Here is an 18,732-nt window from a genome sequence, read left to right as displayed (position 1 = left end):
TGGAGCACCCCTGCTTATCCCCAAGCCAAGACAGAACATGAACTTTGGTCTGAAATCCTCCTTTGGGGTGATAAGACGTACCTTACAGTGTGCTCTAAGAACTGGTGACTTTGAGAGGGAGCTGCAGGTAATGTTCATGATTTTCATCGATCTGCTCCTGATCCCCACCCCCACAACCTTTCTTGAGCGAGAGATAATTACAGCGCTGAAAGATACTTCAGCCACTCCTTCGATAGCTCAGTTGGTAGAGCGGAGGACTGTAGCATAAAGTCAGACATCCTTAGGTCGCTGGTTCAAATCCGGCTCGAAGGATTTTTTGCTTCGATTTCCATATATTTCACTTTTATTCAAACAATACCTTCCATTGATTATGATCGAGACTTTGCAGTCCCTGGGTTTCAGGGATTCCTTGCATCCATCAAACAGCTCGAGGGCAAAAGTGGGGATGTAGCTCAGTGGTAGAGCGCATGCTTCGCATGTATGAGGTCCCGGGTTCAATCCCCGGCATCTCCAGGAGCCTCTGTTCCTTATCTTGGCTTTTTTCCAGAAGGCTAGCCTGCCATCATGCAGAAAGAAGAAGTTTGTCATGCAGTTGGGGTGAGAGCCCCACTTAAATAGTCAGACATTTGCTTTGGAAAAATCTTTGAACTAGGCATAGTTTGCGCATTTCAAGAAAATCGGAGAATTTTGCATTCCAAAAGAAGGAAATAAATGCCCTCTCTGAGGATCGAACTCAGGACCTTCAGATTATGAGACTGACGCGCTGCCTACTGCGCTAAGAAGACTGTATATAGGCATCTGTACATAAGACCATGAAGATCATCCAGGTACAAGGCTGAAGGATTTTCCTGACTGACATTGTATACTGCAGAGTCGAATGGGGTGATGTGGCCGTCGGTTCAATGCAGGGTTTCCAATCATACAGTCAAACCTTGCAGAAGTGGGGATGTAGCTCAGTGGTAGAGCGCATGCTTTGCATGTATGAGGCCCCGGGTTCCATCCCCGGCATCTCCAGACTTTTGCCATGCTTACCTTGGATTTTGGGCCGAAAGCTAGGCTGGCATCATGATGAAGGAAGAGATATGTCCTCCAACCGGGATGAGGACCCCGCTTAATCTGTCAGACGTTTGCCTTGAAAAATCCCATGAAATGGGGCTATCTCATTTTTGATGATTATAGATCAAAAGAATCCTACTTGTTGAAGACATCAAAGTGATGATTCATCTTGACAACCATAATGCTTTGATGATAGAAATCTGTCGCATCTCTCTTGATCATTGGTAAGGGTTCTTCTTCTAAACCAGAGACTCTTTACAGTAGCTTTTAGAAAAACGGAATATTTTGTTTATCTCAATCACCTTCAATCTACAGATTTTTCCGTTCTCTTTCCTTTTGAAAATGCATCCAAAATGCACGTTCTTGATGCTGGGTGCGTAGTAATGACTCCCATAACTTTCTGTCATTTCTTTCATGGTTCCGCGCAGCCATCCATTTGCCACCAATGCTGCCCAAGGTCTTTGTATCAAAGTTCCTTTCCTTTCTGTAAAATTGAAATTTGGAGCACCCCTGCTTATCCCCAAGCCAAGACAGAACATGAACTTTGGTCTGAAATCCTCCTTTGGGGTGATAAGACGTACCTTACAGTGTGCTCTAAGAACTGGTGACTTTGAGAGGGAGCTGCAGGTAATGTTCATGATTTTCATCGATCTGCTCCTGATCCCCACCCCCACAACCTTTCTTGAGCGAGAGATAATTACAGCGCTGAAAGATACTTCAGCCACTCCTTCGATAGCTCAGTTGGTAGAGCGGAGGACTGTAGCATAAAGTCAGACATCCTTAGGTCGCTGGTTCAAATCCGGCTCGAAGGATTTTTTGCTTCAATTTCCATATATTTCACTTTTATTCAAACAATACCTTCCATTGATTATGATCGAGACTTTGCAGTCCCTGGGTTTCAGGGATTCCTTGCATCCATCAAACAGCTCGAGGGCAAAAGTGGGGATGTAGCTCAGTGGTAGAGCGCATGCTTCGCATGTATGAGGTCCCGGGTTCAATCCCCGGCATCTCCAGGAGCCTCTGTTCCTTATCTTGGCTTTTTTCCAGAAGGCTAGCCTGCCATCATGCAGAAAGAAGAAGTTTGTCATGCAGTTGGGGTGAGAGCCCCACTTAAATAGTCAGACATTTGCTTTGGAAAAATCTTTGAACTAGGCATAGTTTGCGCATTTCAAGAAAATCGGAGAATTTTGCATTCCAAAAGAAGGAAATAAATGCCCTCTCTGAGGATCGAACTCAGGACCTTCAGATTATGAGACTGACGCGCTGCCTACTGCGCTAAGAAGACTGTATATAGGCATCTGTACATAAGACCATGAAGATCATCCAGGTACAAGGCTGAAGGATTTTCCTGACTGACATTGTATACTGCAGAGTCGAATGGGGTGATGTGGCCGTCGGTTCAATGCAGGGTTTCCAATCATACAGTCAAACCTTGCAGAAGTGGGGATGTAGCTCAGTGGTAGAGCGCATGCTTTGCATGTATGAGGCCCCGGGTTCAATCCCCGGCATCTCCAGACTTTTGCCATGCTTACCTTGGATTTTGGGCCGAAAGCTAGGCTGGCATCATGATGAAGGAAGAGATATGTCCTCCAACCGGGATGAGGACCCCGCTTAATCTGTCAGACGTTTGCCTTGAAAAATCCCATGAAATGGGGCTATCTCATTTTTGATGATTATAGATCAAAAGAATCCTACTTGTTGAAGACATCAAAGTGATGATTCATCTTGACAACCATAATGCTTTGATGATAGAAATCTGTCGCATCTCTCTTGATCATTGGTAAGGGTTCTTCTTCTAAACCAGAGACTCTTTACAGTAGCTTTTAGAAAAACGGAATATTTTGTTTATCTCAATCACCTTCAATCTACAGATTTTTCCGTTCTCTTTCCTTTTGAAAATGCATCCAAAATGCACGTTCTTGATGCTGGGTGCGTAGTAATGACTCCCATAACTTTCTGTCATTTCTTTCATGGTTCCGCGCAGCCATCCATTTGCCACCAATGCTGCCCAAGGTCTTTGTATCAAAGTTCCTTTCCTTTCTGTAAAATTGAAATTTGGAGCACCCCTGCTTATCCCCAAGCCAAGACAGAACATGAACTTTGGTCTGAAATCCTCCTTTGGGGTGATAAGACGTACCTTACAGTGTGCTCTAAGAACTGGTGACTTTGAGAGGGAGCTGCAGGTAATGTTCATGATTTTCATCGATCTGCTCCTGATCCCCACCCCCACAACCTTTCTTGAGCGAGAGATAATTACAGCGCTGAAAGATACTTCAGCCACTCCTTCGATAGCTCAGTTGGTAGAGCGGAGGACTGTAGCATAAAGTCAGACATCCTTAGGTCGCTGGTTCAAATCCGGCTCGAAGGATTTTGTGCTTCGATTTCCATATATTTCACTTTTATTCAAACAATACCTTCCATTGATTATGATCGAGACTTTGCAGTCCCTGGGTTTCAGGGATTCCTTGCATCCATCAAACAGCTCGAGTGCAAAAGTGGGGATGTAGCTCAGTGGTAGAGCGCATGCTTCGCATGTATGAGGTCCCGGGTTCAATCCCCGGCATCTCCAGGAGCCTCTGTTCCTTATCTTGGCTTTTTTCCAGAAGGCTAGCCTGCCATCATGCAGAAAGAAGAAGTTTGTCATGCAGTTGGGGTGAGAGCCCCACTTAAATAGTCAGACATTTGCTTTGGAAAAATCTTTGAACTAGGCATAGTTTGCGCATTTCAAGAAAATCGGAGAATTTTGCATTCCAAAAGAAGGAAATAAATGCCCTCTCTGAGGATCGAACTCAGGACCTTCAGATTATGAGACTGACGCGCTGCCTACTGCGCTAAGAAGGCTGTATATAGGCATCTGTACATAAGACCATGAAGATCATCCAGGTACAAGGCTGAAGGATTTTCCTGACTGACATTGTATACAGCAGAGTCGAATGGGGTGATGTGGCCGTCGGTTCAATGCAGGGTTTCCAATCATACAGTCAAACCTTGCAGAAGTGGGGATGTAGCTCAGTGGTAGAGCGCATGCTTTGCATGTATGAGGCCCCGGGTTCAATCCCCGGCATCTCCAGACTTTTGCCATGTTTACCTTGGATTTTGGGCCGAAAGCTAGGCTGGCATCATGATGAAGGAAGAGATATGTCCTCCAACCGGGATGAGGACCCCGCTTAATCTGTCAGACGTTTGCCTTGAAAAATCCCATGAAATGGGGCTATCTCATTTTTGATGATTATAGATCAAAAGAATCCTACTTGTTGAAGACATCAAAGTGATGATTCATCTTGACAACCATAATGCTTTGATGATAGAAATCTGTCGCATCTCTCTTGATCATTGGTAAGGGTTCTTCTTCTAAACCAGAGACTCTTTACAGTAGCTTTTAGAAAAACGGAATATTTTGTTTATCTCAATCACCTTCAATCTACAGATTTTTCCGTTCTCTTTCCTTTTGAAAATGCATCCAAAATGCACGTTCTTGATGCTGGGTGCGTAGTAATGACTCCCATAACTTTCTGTCATTTCTTTCATGGTTCCGCGCAGCCATCCATTTGCCACCAATGCTGCCCAAGGTCTTTGTATCAAAGTTCCTTTCCTTTCTGTAAAATTGAAATTTGGAGCACCCCTGCTTATCCCCAAGCCAAGACAGAACATGAACTTTGGTCTGAAATCCTCCTTTGGGGTGATAAGACGTACCTTACAGTGTGCTCTAAGAACTGGTGACTTTGAGAGGGAGCTGCAGGTAATGTTCATGATTTTCATCGATCTGCTCCTGATCCCCACCCCCACAACCTTTCTTGAGCGAGAGATAATTACAGCGCTGAAAGATACTTCAGCCACTCCTTCGATAGCTCAGTTGGTAGAGCGGAGGACTGTAGCATAAAGTCAGACATCCTTAGGTCGCTGGTTCAAATCCGGCTCGAAGGATTTTGTGCTTCGATTTCCATATATTTCACTTTTATTCAAACAATACCTTCCATTGATTATGATCGAGACTTTGCAGTCCCTGGGTTTCAGGGATTCCTTGCATCCATCAAACAGCTCGAGTGCAAAAGTGGGGATGTAGCTCAGTGGTAGAGCGCATGCTTCGCATGTATGAGGTCCCGGGTTCAATCCCCGGCATCTCCAGGAGCCTCTGTTCCTTATCTTGGCTTTTTTCCAGAAGGCTAGCCTGCCATCATGCAGAAAGAAGAAGTTTGTCATGCAGTTGGGGTGAGAGCCCCACTTAAATAGTCAGACATTTGCTTTGGAAAAATCTTTGAACTAGGCATAGTTTGCGCATTTCAAGAAAATCGGAGAATTTTGCATTCCAAAAGAAGGAAATAAATGCCCTCTCTGAGGATCGAACTCAGGACCTTCAGATTATGAGACTGACGCGCTGCCTACTGCGCTAAGAAGGCTGTATATAGGCATCTGTACATAAGACCATGAAGATCATCCAGGTACAAGGCTGAAGGATTTTCCTGACTGACATTGTATACAGCAGAGTCGAATGGGGTGATGTGGCCGTCGGTTCAATGCAGGGTTTCCAATCATACAGTCAAACCTTGCAGAAGTGGGGATGTAGCTCAGTGGTAGAGCGCATGCTTTGCATGTATGAGGCCCCGGGTTCAATCCCCGGCATCTCCAGACTTTTGCCATGCTTACCTTGGATTTTGGGCCGAAAGCTAGGCTGGCATCATGATGAAGGAAGAGATATGTCCTCCAACCGGGATGAGGACCCCGCTTAATCTGTCAGACGTTTGCCTTGAAAAATCCCATGAAATGGGGCTATCTCATTTTTGATGATTATAGATCAAAAGAATCCTACTTGTTGAAGACATCAAAGTGATGATTCATCTTGACAACCATAATGCTTTGATGATAGAAATCTGTCGCATCTCTCTTGATCATTGGTAAGGGTTCTTCTTCTAAACCAGAGACTCTTTACAGTAGCTTTTAGAAAAACGGAATATTTTGTTTATCTCAATCACCTTCAATCTACAGATTTTTCCGTTCTCTTTCCTTTTGAAAATGCATCCAAAATGCACGTTCTTGATGCTGGGTGCGTAGTAATGACTCCCATAACTTTCTGTCATTTCTTTCATGGTTCCGCGCAGCCATCCATTTGCCACCAATGCTGCCCAAGGTCTTTGTATCAAAGTTCCTTTCCTTTCTGTAAAATTGAAATTTGGAGCACCCCTGCTTATCCCCAAGCCAAGACAGAACATGAACTTTGGTCTGAAATCCTCCTTTGGGGTGATAAGACGTACCTTACAGTGTGCTCTAAGAACTGGTGACTTTGAGAGGGAGCTGCAGGTAATGTTCATGATTTTCATCGATCTGCTCCTGATCCCCACCCCCACAACCTTTCTTGAGCGAGAGATAATTACAGCGCTGAAAGATACTTCAGCCACTCCTTCGATAGCTCAGTTGGTAGAGCGGAGGACTGTAGCATAAAGTCAGACATCCTTAGGTCGCTGGTTCAAATCCGGCTCGAAGGATTTTTTGCTTCGATTTCCATATATTTCACTTTTATTCAAACAATACCTTCCATTGATTATGATCGAGACTTTGCAGTCCCTGGGTTTCAGGGATTCCTTGCATCCATCAAACAGCTCGAGGGCAAAAGTGGGGATGTAGCTCAGTGGTAGAGCGCATGCTTCGCATGTATGAGGTCCCGGGTTCAATCCCCGGCATCTCCAGGAGCCTCTGTTCCTTATCTTGGCTTTTTTCCAGAAGGCTAGCCTGCCATCATGCAGAAAGAAGAAGTTTGTCATGCAGTTGGGGTGAGAGCCCCACTTAAATAGTCAGACATTTGCTTTGGAAAAATCTTTGAACTAGGCATAGTTTGCGCATTTCAAGAAAATCGGAGAATTTTGCATTCCAAAAGAAGGAAATAAATGCCCTCTCTGAGGATCGAACTCAGGACCTTCAGATTATGAGACTGACGCGCTGCCTACTGCGCTAAGAAGACTGTATATAGGCATCTGTACATAAGACCATGAAGATCATCCAGGTACAAGGCTGAAGGATTTTCCTGACTGACATTGTATACTGCAGAGTCGAATGGGGTGATGTGGCCGTCGGTTCAATGCAGGGTTTCCAATCATACAGTCAAACCTTGCAGAAGTGGGGATGTAGCTCAGTGGTAGAGCGCATGCTTTGCATGTATGAGGCCCCGGGTTCCATCCCCGGCATCTCCAGACTTTTGCCATGCTTACCTTGGATTTTGGGCCGAAAGCTAGGCTGGCATCATGATGAAGGAAGAGATATGTCCTCCAACCGGGATGAGGACCCCGCTTAATCTGTCAGACGTTTGCCTTGAAAAATCCCATGAAATGGGGCTATCTCATTTTTGATGATTATAGATCAAAAGAATCCTACTTGTTGAAGACATCAAAGTGATGATTCATCTTGACAACCATAATGCTTTGATGATAGAAATCTGTCGCATCTCTCTTGATCATTGGTAAGGGTTCTTCTTCTAAACCAGAGACTCTTTACAGTAGCTTTTAGAAAAACGGAATATTTTGTTTATCTCAATCACCTTCAATCTACAGATTTTTCCGTTCTCTTTCCTTTTGAAAATGCATCCAAAATGCACGTTCTTGATGCTGGGTGCGTAGTAATCACTCCCATAACTTTCTGTCATTTCTTTCATGGTTCCGCGCAGCCATCCATTTGCCACCAATGCTGCCCAAGGTCTTTGTATCAAAGTTCCTTTCCTTTCTGTAAAATTGAAATTTGGAGCACCCCTGCTTATCCCCAAGCCAAGACAGAACATGAACTTTGGTCTGAAATCCTCCTTTGGGGTGATAAGACGTACCTTACAGTGTGCTCTAAGAACTGGTGACTTTGAGAGGGAGCTGCAGGTAATGTTCATGATTTTCATCGATCTGCTCCTGATCCCCACCCCCACAACCTTTCTTGAGCGAGAGATAATTACAGCGCTGAAAGATACTTCAGCCACTCCTTCGATAGCTCAGTTGGTAGAGCGGAGGACTGTAGCATAAAGTCAGACATCCTTAGGTCGCTGGTTCAAATCCGGCTCGAAGGATTTTGTGCTTCGATTTCCATATATTTCACTTTTATTCAAACAATACCTTCCATTGATTATGATCGAGACTTTGCAGTCCCTGGGTTTCAGGGATTCCTTGCATCCATCAAACAGCTCGAGTGCAAAAGTGGGGATGTAGCTCAGTGGTAGAGCGCATGCTTCGCATGTATGAGGTCCCGGGTTCAATCCCCGGCATCTCCAGGAGCCTCTGTTCCTTATCTTGGCTTTTTTCCAGAAGGCTAGCCTGCCATCATGCAGAAAGAAGAAGTTTGTCATGCAGTTGGGGTGAGAGCCCCACTTAAATAGTCAGACATTTGCTTTGGAAAAATCTTTGAACTAGGCATAGTTTGCGCATTTCAAGAAAATCGGAGAATTTTGCATTCCAAAAGAAGGAAATAAATGCCCTCTCTGAGGATCGAACTCAGGACCTTCAGATTATGAGACTGACGCGCTGCCTACTGCGCTAAGAAGGCTGTATATAGGCATCTGTACATAAGACCATGAAGATCATCCAGGTACAAGGCTGAAGGATTTTCCTGACTGACATTGTATACTGCAGAGTCGAAAGGGGTGATGTGGCCGTCGGTTCAATGCAGGGTTTCCAATCATACAGTCAAACCTTGCAGAAGTGGGGATGTAGCTCAGTGGTAGAGCGCATGCTTTGCATGTATGAGGCCCCGGGTTCAATCCCCGGCATCTCCAGACTTTTGCCATGCTTACCTTGGATTTTGGGCCGAAAGCTAGGCTGGCATCATGATGAAGGAAGAGATATGTCCTCCAACCGGGATGAGGACCCCGCTTAATCTGTCAGACGTTTGCCTTGAAAAATCCCATGAAATGGGGCTATCTCATTTTTGATGATTATAGATCAAAAGAATCCTACTTGTTGAAGACATCAAAGTGATGATTCATCTTGACAACCATAATGCTTTGATGATAGAAATCTGTCGCATCTCTCTTGATCATTGGTAAGGGTTCTTCTTCTAAACCAGAGACTCTTTACAGTAGCTTTTAGAAAAACGGAATATTTTGTTTATCTCAATCACCTTCAATCTACAGATTTTTCCGTTCTCTTTCCTTTTGAAAATGCATCCAAAATGCACGTTCTTGATGCTGGGTGCGTAGTAATGACTCCCATAACTTTCTGTCATTTCTTTCATGGTTCCGCGCAGCCATCCATTTGCCACCAATGCTGCCCAAGGTCTTTGTATCAAAGTTCCTTTCCTTTCTGTAAAATTGAAATTTGGAGCACCCCTGCTTATCCCCAAGCCAAGACAGAACATGAACTTTGGTCTGAAATCCTCCTTTGGGGTGATAAGACGTACCTTACAGTGTGCTCTAAGAACTGGTGACTTTGAGAGGGAGCTGCAGGTAATGTTCATGATTTTCATCGATCTGCTCCTGATCCCCACCCCCACAACCTTTCTTGAGCGAGAGATAATTACAGCGCTGAAAGATACTTCAGCCACTCCTTCGATAGCTCAGTTGGTAGAGCGGAGGACTGTAGCATAAAGTCAGACATCCTTAGGTCGCTGGTTCAAATCCGGCTCGAAGGATTTTTTGCTTCAATTTCCATATATTTCACTTTTATTCAAACAATACCTTCCATTGATTATGATCGAGACTTTGCAGTCCCTGGGTTTCAGGGATTCCTTGCATCCATCAAACAGCTCGAGGGCAAAAGTGGGGATGTAGCTCAGTGGTAGAGCGCATGCTTCGCATGTATGAGGTCCCGGGTTCAATCCCCGGCATCTCCAGGAGCCTCTGTTCCTTATCTTGGCTTTTTTCCAGAAGGCTAGCCTGCCATCATGCAGAAAGAAGAAGTTTGTCATGCAGTTGGGGTGAGAGCCCCACTTAAATAGTCAGACATTTGCTTTGGAAAAATCTTTGAACTAGGCATAGTTTGCGCATTTCAAGAAAATCGGAGAATTTTGCATTCCAAAAGAAGGAAATAAATGCCCTCTCTGAGGATCGAACTCAGGACCTTCAGATTATGAGACTGACGCGCTGCCTACTGCGCTAAGAAGACTGTATATAGGCATCTGTACATAAGACCATGAAGATCATCCAGGTACAAGGCTGAAGGATTTTCCTGACTGACATTGTATACTGCAGAGTCGAATGGGGTGATGTGGCCGTCGGTTCAATGCAGGGTTTCCAATCATACAGTCAAACCTTGCAGAAGTGGGGATGTAGCTCAGTGGTAGAGCGCATGCTTTGCATGTATGAGGCCCCGGGTTCAATCCCCGGCATCTCCAGACTTTTGCCATGCTTACCTTGGATTTTGGGCCGAAAGCTAGGCTGGCATCATGATGAAGGAAGAGATATGTCCTCCAACCGGGATGAGGACCCCGCTTAATCTGTCAGACGTTTGCCTTGAAAAATCCCATGAAATGGGGCTATCTCATTTTTGATGATTATAGATCAAAAGAATCCTACTTGTTGAAGACATCAAAGTGATGATTCATCTTGACAACCATAATGCTTTGATGATAGAAATCTGTCGCATCTCTCTTGATCATTGGTAAGGGTTCTTCTTCTAAACCAGAGACTCTTTACAGTAGCTTTTAGAAAAACGGAATATTTTGTTTATCTCAATCACCTTCAATCTACAGATTTTTCCGTTCTCTTTCCTTTTGAAAATGCATCCAAAATGCACGTTCTTGATGCTGGGTGCGTAGTAATGACTCCCATAACTTTCTGTCATTTCTTTCATGGTTCCGCGCAGCCATCCATTTGCCACCAATGCTGCCCAAGGTCTTTGTATCAAAGTTCCTTTCCTTTCTGTAAAATTGAAATTTGGAGCACCCCTGCTTATCCCCAAGCCAAGACAGAACATGAACTTTGGTCTGAAATCCTCCTTTGGGGTGATAAGACGTACCTTACAGTGTGCTCTAAGAACTGGTGACTTTGAGAGGGAGCTGCAGGTAATGTTCATGATTTTCATCGATCTGCTCCTGATCCCCACCCCCACAACCTTTCTTGAGCGAGAGATAATTACAGCGCTGAAAGATACTTCAGCCACTCCTTCGATAGCTCAGTTGGTAGAGCGGAGGACTGTAGCATAAAGTCAGACATCCTTAGGTCGCTGGTTCAAATCCGGCTCGAAGGATTTTGTGCTTCGATTTCCATATATTTCACTTTTATTCAAACAATACCTTCCATTGATTATGATCGAGACTTTGCAGTCCCTGGGTTTCAGGGATTCCTTGCATCCATCAAACAGCTCGAGTGCAAAAGTGGGGATGTAGCTCAGTGGTAGAGCGCATGCTTCGCATGTATGAGGTCCCGGGTTCAATCCCCGGCATCTCCAGGAGCCTCTGTTCCTTATCTTGGCTTTTTTCCAGAAGGCTAGCCTGCCATCATGCAGAAAGAAGAAGTTTGTCATGCAGTTGGGGTGAGAGCCCCACTTAAATAGTCAGACATTTGCTTTGGAAAAATCTTTGAACTAGGCATAGTTTGCGCATTTCAAGAAAATCGGAGAATTTTGCATTCCAAAAGAAGGAAATAAATGCCCTCTCTGAGGATCGAACTCAGGACCTTCAGATTATGAGACTGACGCGCTGCCTACTGCGCTAAGAAGGCTGTATATAGGCATCTGTACATAAGACCATGAAGATCATCCAGGTACAAGGCTGAAGGATTTTCCTGACTGACATTGTATACAGCAGAGTCGAATGGGGTGATGTGGCCGTCGGTTCAATGCAGGGTTTCCAATCATACAGTCAAACCTTGCAGAAGTGGGGATGTAGCTCAGTGGTAGAGCGCATGCTTTGCATGTATGAGGCCCCGGGTTCAATCCCCGGCATCTCCAGACTTTTGCCATGCTTACCTTGGATTTTGGGCCGAAAGCTAGGCTGGCATCATGATGAAGGAAGAGATATGTCCTCCAACCGGGATGAGGACCCCGCTTAATCTGTCAGACGTTTGCCTTGAAAAATCCCATGAAATGGGGCTATCTCATTTTTGATGATTATAGATCAAAAGAATCCTACTTGTTGAAGACATCAAAGTGATGATTCATCTTGACAACCATAATGCTTTGATGATAGAAATCTGTCGCATCTCTCTTGATCATTGGTAAGGGTTCTTCTTCTAAACCAGAGACTCTTTACAGTAGCTTTTAGAAAAACGGAATATTTTGTTTATCTCAATCACCTTCAATCTACAGATTTTTCCGTTCTCTTTCCTTTTGAAAATGCATCCAAAATGCACGTTCTTGATGCTGGGTGCGTAGTAATGACTCCCATAACTTTCTGTCATTTCTTTCATGGTTCCGCGCAGCCATCCATTTGCCACCAATGCTGCCCAAGGTCTTTGTATCAAAGTTCCTTTCCTTTCTGTAAAATTGAAATTTGGAGCACCCCTGCTTATCCCCAAGCCAAGACAGAACATGAACTTTGGTCTGAAATCCTCCTTTGGGGTGATAAGACGTACCTTACAGTGTGCTCTAAGAACTGGTGACTTTGAGAGGGAGCTGCAGGTAATGTTCATGATTTTCATCGATCTGCTCCTGATCCCCACCCCCACAACCTTTCTTGAGCGAGAGATAATTACAGCGCTGAAAGATACTTCAGCCACTCCTTCGATAGCTCAGTTGGTAGAGCGGAGGACTGTAGCATAAAGTCAGACATCCTTAGGTCGCTGGTTCAAATCCGGCTCGAAGGATTTTGTGCTTCGATTTCCATATATTTCACTTTTATTCAAACAATACCTTCCATTGATTATGATCGAGACTTTGCAGTCCCTGGGTTTCAGGGATTCCTTGCATCCATCAAACAGCTCGAGTGCAAAAGTGGGGATGTAGCTCAGTGGTAGAGCGCATGCTTCGCATGTATGAGGTCCCGGGTTCAATCCCCGGCATCTCCAGGAGCCTCTGTTCCTTATCTTGGCTTTTTTCCAGAAGGCTAGCCTGCCATCATGCAGAAAGAAGAAGTTTGTCATGCAGTTGGGGTGAGAGCCCCACTTAAATAGTCAGACATTTGCTTTGGAAAAATCTTTGAACTAGGCATAGTTTGCGCATTTCAAGAAAATCGGAGAATTTTGCATTCCAAAAGAAGGAAATAAATGCCCTCTCTGAGGATCGAACTCAGGACCTTCAGATTATGAGACTGACGCGCTGCCTACTGCGCTAAGAAGGCTGTATATAGGCATCTGTACATAAGACCATGAAGATCATCCAGGTACAAGGCTGAAGGATTTTCCTGACTGACATTGTATACAGCAGAGTCGAATGGGGTGATGTGGCCGTCGGTTCAATGCAGGGTTTCCAATCATACAGTCAAACCTTGCAGAAGTGGGGATGTAGCTCAGTGGTAGAGCGCATGCTTTGCATGTATGAGGCCCCGGGTTCAATCCCCGGCATCTCCAGACTTTTGCCATGCTTACCTTGGATTTTGGGCCGAAAGCTAGGCTGGCATCATGATGAAGGAAGAGATATGTCCTCCAACCGGGATGAGGACCCCGCTTAATCTGTCAGACGTTTGCCTTGAAAAATCCCATGAAATGGGGCTATCTCATTTTTGATGATTATAGATCAAAAGAATCCTACTTGTTGAAGACATCAAAGTGATGATTCATCTTGACAACCATAATGCTTTGATGATAGAAATCTGTCGCATCTCTCTTGATCATTGGTAAGGGTTCTTCTTCTAAACCAGAGACTCTTTACAGTAGCTTTTAGAAAAACGGAATATTTTGTTTATCTCAATCACCTTCAATCTACAGATTTTTCCGTTCTCTTTCCTTTTGAAAATGCATCCAAAATGCACGTTCTTGATGCTGGGTGCGTAGTAATGACTCCCATAACTTTCTGTCATTTCTTTCATGGTTCCGCGCAGCCATCCATTTGCCACCAATGCTGCCCAAGGTCTTTGTATCAAAGTTCCTTTCCTTTCTGTAAAATTGAAATTTGGAGCACCCCTGCTTATCCCCAAGCCAAGACAGAACATGAACTTTGGTCTGAAATCCTCCTTTGGGGTGATAAGACGTACCTTACAGTGTGCTCTAAGAACTGGTGACTTTGAGAGGGAGCTGCAGGTAATGTTCATGATTTTCATCGATCTGCTCCTGATCCCCACCCCCACAACCTTTCTTGAGCGAGAGATAATTACAGCGCTGAAAGATACTTCAGCCACTCCTTCGATAGCTCAGTTGGTAGAGCGGAGGACTGTAGCATAAAGTCAGACATCCTTAGGTCGCTGGTTCAAATCCGGCTCGAAGGATTTTTTGCTTCGATTTCCATATATTTCACTTTTATTCAAACAATACCTTCCATTGATTATGATCGAGACTTTGCAGTCCCTGGGTTTCAGGGATTCCTTGCATCCATCAAACAGCTCGAGGGCAAAAGTGGGGATGTAGCTCAGTGGTAGAGCGCATGCTTCGCATGTATGAGGTCCCGGGTTCAATCCCCGGCATCTCCAGGAGCCTCTGTTCCTTATCTTGGCTTTTTTCCAGAAGGCTAGCCTGCCATCATGCAGAAAGAAGAAGTTTGTCATGCAGTTGGGGTGAGAGCCCCACTTAAATAGTCAGACATTTGCTTTGGAAAAATCTTTGAACTAGGCATAGTTTGCGCATTTCAAGAAAATCGGAGAATTTTGCATTCCAAAAGAAGGAAATAAATGCCCTCTCTGAGGATCGAACTCAGGACCTTCAGATTATGAGACTGACGCGCTGCCTACTGCGCTAAGAAGACTGTATATAGGCATCTGTACATAAGACCATGAAGATCATCCAGGTACAAGGCTGAAGGATTTTCCTGACTGACATTGTATACTGCAGAGTCGAATGGGGTGATGTGGCCGTCGGTTCAATGCAGGGTTTCCAATCATACAGTCAAACCTTGCAGAAGTGGGGATGTAGCTCAGTGGTAGAGCGCATGCTTTGCATGTATGAGGCCCCGGGTTCAATCCCCGGCATCTCCAGACTTTTGCCATGCTTACCTTGGATTTTGGGCCGAAAGCTAGGCTGGCATCATGATGAAGGAAGAGATATGTCCTCCAACCGGGATGAGGACCCCGCTTAATCTGTCAGACGTTTGCCTTGAAAAATCCCATGAAATGGGGCTATCTCATTTTTGATGATTATAGATCAAAAGAATCCTACTTGTTGAAGACATCAAAGTGATGATTCATCTTGACAACCATAATGCTTTGATGATAGAAATCTGTCGCATCTCTCTTGATCATTGGTAAGGGTTCTTCTTCTAAACCAGAGACTCTTTACAGTAGCTTTTAGAAAAACGGAATATTTTGTTTATCTCAATCACCTTCAATCTACAGATTTTTCCGTTCTCTTTCCTTTTGAAAATGCATCCAAAATGCACGTTCTTGATGCTGGGTGCGTAGTAATCACTCCCATAACTTTCTGTCATTTCTTTCATGGTTCCGCGCAGCCATCCATTTGCCACCAATGCTGCCCAAGGTCTTTGTATCAAAGTTCCTTTCCTTTCTGTAAAATTGAAATTTGGAGCACCCCTGCTTATCCCCAAGCCAAGACAGAACATGAACTTTGGTCTGAAATCCTCCTTTGGGGTGATAAGACGTACCTTACAGTGTGCTCTAAGAACTGGTGACTTTGAGAGGGAGCTGCAGGTAATGTTCATGATTTTCATCGATCTGCTCCTGATCCCCACCCCCACAACCTTTCTTGAGCGAGAGATAATTACAGCGCTGAAAGATACTTCAGCCACTCCTTCGATAGCTCAGTTGGTAGAGCGGAGGACTGTAGCATAAAGTCAGACATCCTTAGGTCGCTGGTTCAAATCCGGCTCGAAGGATTTTTTGCTTCAATTTCCATATATTTCACTTTTATTCAAACAATACCTTCCATTGATTATGATCGAGACTTTGCAGTCCCTGGGTTTCAGGGATTCCTTGCATCCATCAAACAGCTCGAGGGCAAAAGTGGGGATGTAGCTCAGTGGTAGAGCGCATGCTTCGCATGTATGAGGTCCCGGGTTCAATCCCCGGCATCTCCAAGAGCCTCTGTTCCTTATCTTGGCTTTTTTCCAGAAGGCTAGCCTGCCATCATGCAGAAAGAAGAAGTTTGTCATGCAGTTGGGGTGAGAGCCCCACTTAAATAGTCAGACATTTGCTTTGGAAAAATCTTTGAACTAGGCATAGTTTGCGCATTTCAAGAAAATCGGAGAATTTTGCATTCCAAAAGAAGGAAATAAATGCCCTCTCTGAGGATCGAACTCAGGACCTTCAGATTATGAGACTGACGCGCTGCCTACTGCGCTAAGAAGACTGTATATAGGCATCTGTACATAAGACCATGAAGATCATCCAGGTACAAGGCTGAAGGATTTTCCTGACTGACATTGTATACTGCAGAGTCGAATGGGGTGATGTGGCCGTCGGTTCAATGCAGGGTTTCCAATCATACAGTCAAACCTTGCAGAAGTGGGGATGTAGCTCAGTGGTAGAGCGCATGCCTTGCATGTATGAGGCCCCGGGTTCAATCCCCGGCATCTCCAGACTTTTGCCATGCTTACCTTGGATTTTGGGCCGAAAGCTAGGCTGGCATCATGATGAAGGAAGAGATATGTCCTCCAACCGGGATGAGGACCCCGCTTAATCTGTCAGACGTTTGCCTTGAAAAATCCCATGAAATGGGGCTATCTCATTTTTGATGATTATAGATCAAAAGAATCCTACTTGTTGAAGACATCAAAGTGATGATTCATCTTGACAACCATAATGCTTTGATGATAGAAATCTGTCGCATCTCTCTTGATCATTGGTAAGGGTTCTTCTTCTAAACCAGAGACTCTTTACAGTAGCTTTTAGAAAAACGGAATATTTTGTTTATCTCAATCACCTTCAATCTACAGATTTTTCCGTTCTCTTTCCTTTTGAAAATGCATCCAAAATGCACGTTCTTGATGCTGGGTGCGTAGTAATGACTCCCATAACTTTCTGTCATTTCTTTCATGGTTCCGCGCAGCCATCCATTTGCCACCAATGCTGCCCAAGGTCTTTGTATCAAAGTTCCTTTCCTTTCTGTAAAATTGAAATTTGGAGCACCCCTGCTTATCCCCAAGCCAAGACAGAACATGAACTTTGGTCTGAAATCCTCCTTTGGGGTGATAAGACGTACCTTACAGTGTGCTCTAAGAACTGGTGACTTTGAGAGGGAGCTGCAGGTAATGTTCATGATTTTCATCGATCTGCTCCTGATCCCCACCCCCACAACCTTTCTTGAGCGAGAGATAATTACAGCGCTGAAAGATACTTCAGCCACTCCTTCGATAGCTCAGTTGGTAGAGCGGAGGACTGTAGCATAAAGTCAGACATCCTTAGGTCGCTGGTTCAAATCCGGCTCGAAGGATTTTGTGCTTCGATTTCCATATATTTCACTTTTATTCAAACAATACCTTCCATTGATTATGATCGAGACTTTGCAGTCCCTGGGTTTCAGGGATTCCTTGCATCCATCAAACAGCTCGAGTGCAAAAGTGGGGATGTAGCTCAGTGGTAGAGCGCATGCTTCGCATGTATGAGGTCCCGGGTTCAATCCCCGGCATCTCCAGGAGCCTCTGTTCCTTATCTTGGCTTTTTTCCAGAAGGCTAGCCTGCCATCATGCAGAAAGAAGAAGTTTGTCATGCAGTTGGGGTGAGAGCCCCACTTAAATAGTCAGACATTTGCTTTGGAAAAATCTTTGAACTAGGCATAGTTTGCGCATTTCAAGAAAATCGGAGAATTTTGCATTCCAAAAGAAGGAAATAAATGCCCTCTCTGAGGATCGAACTCAGGACCTTCAGATTATGAGACTGACGCGCTGCCTACTGCGCTAAGAAGGCTGTATATAGGCATCTGTACATAAGACCATGAAGATCATCCAGGTACAAGGCTGAAGGATTTTCCTGACTGACATTGTATACAGCAGAGTCGAATGGGGTGATGTGGCCGTCGGTTCAATGCAGGGTTTCCAATCATACAGTCAAACCTTGCAGAAGTGGGGATGTAGCTCAGTGGTAGAGCGCATGCTTTGCATGTATGAGGCCCCGGGTTCAATCCCCGGCATCTCCAGACTTTTGCCATGCTTACCTTGGATTTTGGGCCGAAAGCTAGGCTGGCATCATGATGAAGGAAGAGATATGTCCTCCAACCGGGATGAGGACCCCGCTTAATCTGTCAGACGTTTGCCTTGAAAAATCCCATGAAATGGGGCTATCTCATTTTTGATGATTATAGATCAAAAGAATCCTACTTGTTGAAGACATCAAAGTGATGATTCATCTTGACAACCATAATGCTTTGATGATAGAAATCTGTCGCATCTCTCTTGATCATTGGTAAGGGTTCTTCTTCTAAACCAGAGACTCTTTACAGTAGCTTTTAGAAAAACGGAATATTTTGTTTATCTCAATCACCTTCAATCTACAGATTTTTCCGTTCTCTTTCCTTTTGAAAATGCATCCAAAATGCACGTTCTTGATGCTGGGTGCGTAGTAATGACTCCCATAACTTTCTGTCATTTCTTTCATGGTTCCGCGCAGCCATCCATTTGCCACCAATGCTGCCCAAGGTCTTTGTATCAAAGTTCCTTTCCTTTCTGTAAAATTGAAATTTGGAGCACCCCTGCTTATCCCCAAGCCAAGACAGAACATGAACTTTGGTCTGAAATCCTC

The 18,732-nt window shown here is 44.5% G+C and overlaps 40 non-coding genes across 40 annotated transcripts; 34 read left to right on the top strand and 6 right to left on the bottom strand.

Annotated features, from left to right (window-relative positions):
- Positions 1 to 226: 226 nt before the first annotated feature.
- On the top strand, positions 227 to 312 carry TRNAY-GUA (transfer RNA tyrosine (anticodon GUA)). Its single transcript is given in 2 exon segments — positions 227 to 263; positions 277 to 312. It is a non-coding gene; the product is annotated as a tRNA-Tyr (tRNA).
- Positions 313 to 441: 129 nt separating this feature from the next.
- Positions 442 to 513, top strand: TRNAA-CGC (transfer RNA alanine (anticodon CGC)). The gene has a single exon. It is a non-coding gene; the product is annotated as a tRNA-Ala (tRNA).
- A 1,269-nt stretch (positions 514 to 1,782) lies between these two features.
- On the top strand, positions 1,783 to 1,868 carry TRNAY-GUA (transfer RNA tyrosine (anticodon GUA)). The gene is given in 2 exon segments: positions 1,783 to 1,819; positions 1,833 to 1,868. It is a non-coding gene; the product is annotated as a tRNA-Tyr (tRNA).
- A 129-nt stretch (positions 1,869 to 1,997) lies between these two features.
- On the top strand, positions 1,998 to 2,069 carry TRNAA-CGC (transfer RNA alanine (anticodon CGC)). The gene has a single exon. It is a non-coding gene; the product is annotated as a tRNA-Ala (tRNA).
- Positions 2,070 to 2,498: 429 nt separating this feature from the next.
- Positions 2,499 to 2,570, top strand: TRNAA-UGC (transfer RNA alanine (anticodon UGC)). Its single transcript has one exon. It is a non-coding gene; the product is annotated as a tRNA-Ala (tRNA).
- A 768-nt stretch (positions 2,571 to 3,338) lies between these two features.
- On the top strand, positions 3,339 to 3,424 carry TRNAY-GUA (transfer RNA tyrosine (anticodon GUA)). The gene is given in 2 exon segments: positions 3,339 to 3,375; positions 3,389 to 3,424. It is a non-coding gene; the product is annotated as a tRNA-Tyr (tRNA).
- Positions 3,425 to 3,553: 129 nt separating this feature from the next.
- TRNAA-CGC (transfer RNA alanine (anticodon CGC)) lies at positions 3,554 to 3,625 on the top strand. The gene has a single exon. It is a non-coding gene; the product is annotated as a tRNA-Ala (tRNA).
- Positions 3,626 to 3,824: 199 nt separating this feature from the next.
- TRNAM-CAU (transfer RNA methionine (anticodon CAU)) lies at positions 3,825 to 3,897 on the bottom strand. The gene has a single exon. It is a non-coding gene; the product is annotated as a tRNA-Met (tRNA).
- Positions 3,898 to 4,054: 157 nt separating this feature from the next.
- On the top strand, positions 4,055 to 4,126 carry TRNAA-UGC (transfer RNA alanine (anticodon UGC)). Its single transcript has one exon. It is a non-coding gene; the product is annotated as a tRNA-Ala (tRNA).
- A 768-nt stretch (positions 4,127 to 4,894) lies between these two features.
- TRNAY-GUA (transfer RNA tyrosine (anticodon GUA)) lies at positions 4,895 to 4,980 on the top strand. The gene is given in 2 exon segments: positions 4,895 to 4,931; positions 4,945 to 4,980. It is a non-coding gene; the product is annotated as a tRNA-Tyr (tRNA).
- A 129-nt stretch (positions 4,981 to 5,109) lies between these two features.
- On the top strand, positions 5,110 to 5,181 carry TRNAA-CGC (transfer RNA alanine (anticodon CGC)). The gene has a single exon. It is a non-coding gene; the product is annotated as a tRNA-Ala (tRNA).
- A 199-nt stretch (positions 5,182 to 5,380) lies between these two features.
- On the bottom strand, positions 5,381 to 5,453 carry TRNAM-CAU (transfer RNA methionine (anticodon CAU)). The gene has a single exon. It is a non-coding gene; the product is annotated as a tRNA-Met (tRNA).
- A 157-nt stretch (positions 5,454 to 5,610) lies between these two features.
- TRNAA-UGC (transfer RNA alanine (anticodon UGC)) lies at positions 5,611 to 5,682 on the top strand. Its single transcript has one exon. It is a non-coding gene; the product is annotated as a tRNA-Ala (tRNA).
- Positions 5,683 to 6,450: 768 nt separating this feature from the next.
- Positions 6,451 to 6,536, top strand: TRNAY-GUA (transfer RNA tyrosine (anticodon GUA)). The gene is given in 2 exon segments: positions 6,451 to 6,487; positions 6,501 to 6,536. It is a non-coding gene; the product is annotated as a tRNA-Tyr (tRNA).
- Positions 6,537 to 6,665: 129 nt separating this feature from the next.
- TRNAA-CGC (transfer RNA alanine (anticodon CGC)) lies at positions 6,666 to 6,737 on the top strand. Its single transcript has one exon. It is a non-coding gene; the product is annotated as a tRNA-Ala (tRNA).
- A 1,269-nt stretch (positions 6,738 to 8,006) lies between these two features.
- TRNAY-GUA (transfer RNA tyrosine (anticodon GUA)) lies at positions 8,007 to 8,092 on the top strand. Its single transcript is given in 2 exon segments — positions 8,007 to 8,043; positions 8,057 to 8,092. It is a non-coding gene; the product is annotated as a tRNA-Tyr (tRNA).
- Positions 8,093 to 8,221: 129 nt separating this feature from the next.
- Positions 8,222 to 8,293, top strand: TRNAA-CGC (transfer RNA alanine (anticodon CGC)). The gene has a single exon. It is a non-coding gene; the product is annotated as a tRNA-Ala (tRNA).
- Positions 8,294 to 8,492: 199 nt separating this feature from the next.
- Positions 8,493 to 8,565, bottom strand: TRNAM-CAU (transfer RNA methionine (anticodon CAU)). The gene has a single exon. It is a non-coding gene; the product is annotated as a tRNA-Met (tRNA).
- A 157-nt stretch (positions 8,566 to 8,722) lies between these two features.
- On the top strand, positions 8,723 to 8,794 carry TRNAA-UGC (transfer RNA alanine (anticodon UGC)). Its single transcript has one exon. It is a non-coding gene; the product is annotated as a tRNA-Ala (tRNA).
- A 768-nt stretch (positions 8,795 to 9,562) lies between these two features.
- TRNAY-GUA (transfer RNA tyrosine (anticodon GUA)) lies at positions 9,563 to 9,648 on the top strand. The gene is given in 2 exon segments: positions 9,563 to 9,599; positions 9,613 to 9,648. It is a non-coding gene; the product is annotated as a tRNA-Tyr (tRNA).
- A 129-nt stretch (positions 9,649 to 9,777) lies between these two features.
- Positions 9,778 to 9,849, top strand: TRNAA-CGC (transfer RNA alanine (anticodon CGC)). Its single transcript has one exon. It is a non-coding gene; the product is annotated as a tRNA-Ala (tRNA).
- A 429-nt stretch (positions 9,850 to 10,278) lies between these two features.
- Positions 10,279 to 10,350, top strand: TRNAA-UGC (transfer RNA alanine (anticodon UGC)). The gene has a single exon. It is a non-coding gene; the product is annotated as a tRNA-Ala (tRNA).
- A 768-nt stretch (positions 10,351 to 11,118) lies between these two features.
- On the top strand, positions 11,119 to 11,204 carry TRNAY-GUA (transfer RNA tyrosine (anticodon GUA)). Its single transcript is given in 2 exon segments — positions 11,119 to 11,155; positions 11,169 to 11,204. It is a non-coding gene; the product is annotated as a tRNA-Tyr (tRNA).
- Positions 11,205 to 11,333: 129 nt separating this feature from the next.
- TRNAA-CGC (transfer RNA alanine (anticodon CGC)) lies at positions 11,334 to 11,405 on the top strand. The gene has a single exon. It is a non-coding gene; the product is annotated as a tRNA-Ala (tRNA).
- Positions 11,406 to 11,604: 199 nt separating this feature from the next.
- Positions 11,605 to 11,677, bottom strand: TRNAM-CAU (transfer RNA methionine (anticodon CAU)). The gene has a single exon. It is a non-coding gene; the product is annotated as a tRNA-Met (tRNA).
- Positions 11,678 to 11,834: 157 nt separating this feature from the next.
- TRNAA-UGC (transfer RNA alanine (anticodon UGC)) lies at positions 11,835 to 11,906 on the top strand. Its single transcript has one exon. It is a non-coding gene; the product is annotated as a tRNA-Ala (tRNA).
- A 768-nt stretch (positions 11,907 to 12,674) lies between these two features.
- TRNAY-GUA (transfer RNA tyrosine (anticodon GUA)) lies at positions 12,675 to 12,760 on the top strand. The gene is given in 2 exon segments: positions 12,675 to 12,711; positions 12,725 to 12,760. It is a non-coding gene; the product is annotated as a tRNA-Tyr (tRNA).
- A 129-nt stretch (positions 12,761 to 12,889) lies between these two features.
- Positions 12,890 to 12,961, top strand: TRNAA-CGC (transfer RNA alanine (anticodon CGC)). The gene has a single exon. It is a non-coding gene; the product is annotated as a tRNA-Ala (tRNA).
- Positions 12,962 to 13,160: 199 nt separating this feature from the next.
- On the bottom strand, positions 13,161 to 13,233 carry TRNAM-CAU (transfer RNA methionine (anticodon CAU)). The gene has a single exon. It is a non-coding gene; the product is annotated as a tRNA-Met (tRNA).
- Positions 13,234 to 13,390: 157 nt separating this feature from the next.
- On the top strand, positions 13,391 to 13,462 carry TRNAA-UGC (transfer RNA alanine (anticodon UGC)). The gene has a single exon. It is a non-coding gene; the product is annotated as a tRNA-Ala (tRNA).
- A 768-nt stretch (positions 13,463 to 14,230) lies between these two features.
- On the top strand, positions 14,231 to 14,316 carry TRNAY-GUA (transfer RNA tyrosine (anticodon GUA)). Its single transcript is given in 2 exon segments — positions 14,231 to 14,267; positions 14,281 to 14,316. It is a non-coding gene; the product is annotated as a tRNA-Tyr (tRNA).
- A 129-nt stretch (positions 14,317 to 14,445) lies between these two features.
- TRNAA-CGC (transfer RNA alanine (anticodon CGC)) lies at positions 14,446 to 14,517 on the top strand. The gene has a single exon. It is a non-coding gene; the product is annotated as a tRNA-Ala (tRNA).
- A 429-nt stretch (positions 14,518 to 14,946) lies between these two features.
- On the top strand, positions 14,947 to 15,018 carry TRNAA-UGC (transfer RNA alanine (anticodon UGC)). Its single transcript has one exon. It is a non-coding gene; the product is annotated as a tRNA-Ala (tRNA).
- A 768-nt stretch (positions 15,019 to 15,786) lies between these two features.
- On the top strand, positions 15,787 to 15,872 carry TRNAY-GUA (transfer RNA tyrosine (anticodon GUA)). The gene is given in 2 exon segments: positions 15,787 to 15,823; positions 15,837 to 15,872. It is a non-coding gene; the product is annotated as a tRNA-Tyr (tRNA).
- A 129-nt stretch (positions 15,873 to 16,001) lies between these two features.
- On the top strand, positions 16,002 to 16,073 carry TRNAA-CGC (transfer RNA alanine (anticodon CGC)). The gene has a single exon. It is a non-coding gene; the product is annotated as a tRNA-Ala (tRNA).
- A 429-nt stretch (positions 16,074 to 16,502) lies between these two features.
- On the top strand, positions 16,503 to 16,574 carry TRNAA-UGC (transfer RNA alanine (anticodon UGC)). The gene has a single exon. It is a non-coding gene; the product is annotated as a tRNA-Ala (tRNA).
- A 768-nt stretch (positions 16,575 to 17,342) lies between these two features.
- On the top strand, positions 17,343 to 17,428 carry TRNAY-GUA (transfer RNA tyrosine (anticodon GUA)). Its single transcript is given in 2 exon segments — positions 17,343 to 17,379; positions 17,393 to 17,428. It is a non-coding gene; the product is annotated as a tRNA-Tyr (tRNA).
- A 129-nt stretch (positions 17,429 to 17,557) lies between these two features.
- Positions 17,558 to 17,629, top strand: TRNAA-CGC (transfer RNA alanine (anticodon CGC)). The gene has a single exon. It is a non-coding gene; the product is annotated as a tRNA-Ala (tRNA).
- A 199-nt stretch (positions 17,630 to 17,828) lies between these two features.
- TRNAM-CAU (transfer RNA methionine (anticodon CAU)) lies at positions 17,829 to 17,901 on the bottom strand. Its single transcript has one exon. It is a non-coding gene; the product is annotated as a tRNA-Met (tRNA).
- A 157-nt stretch (positions 17,902 to 18,058) lies between these two features.
- Positions 18,059 to 18,130, top strand: TRNAA-UGC (transfer RNA alanine (anticodon UGC)). Its single transcript has one exon. It is a non-coding gene; the product is annotated as a tRNA-Ala (tRNA).
- Positions 18,131 to 18,732: the final 602 nt, after the last annotated feature.

The sequence above is a fragment of the Triturus cristatus genome, chromosome 4_1, assembly GCF_964204655.1.
Source record: "Triturus cristatus chromosome 4_1, aTriCri1.1, whole genome shotgun sequence".
Lineage (NCBI taxonomy): Eukaryota > Metazoa > Chordata > Amphibia > Caudata > Salamandridae > Triturus > Triturus cristatus.
Note: the sequence above shows the minus strand (reverse complement) of the source record. Positions and strands in the feature narration are given on the sequence as shown.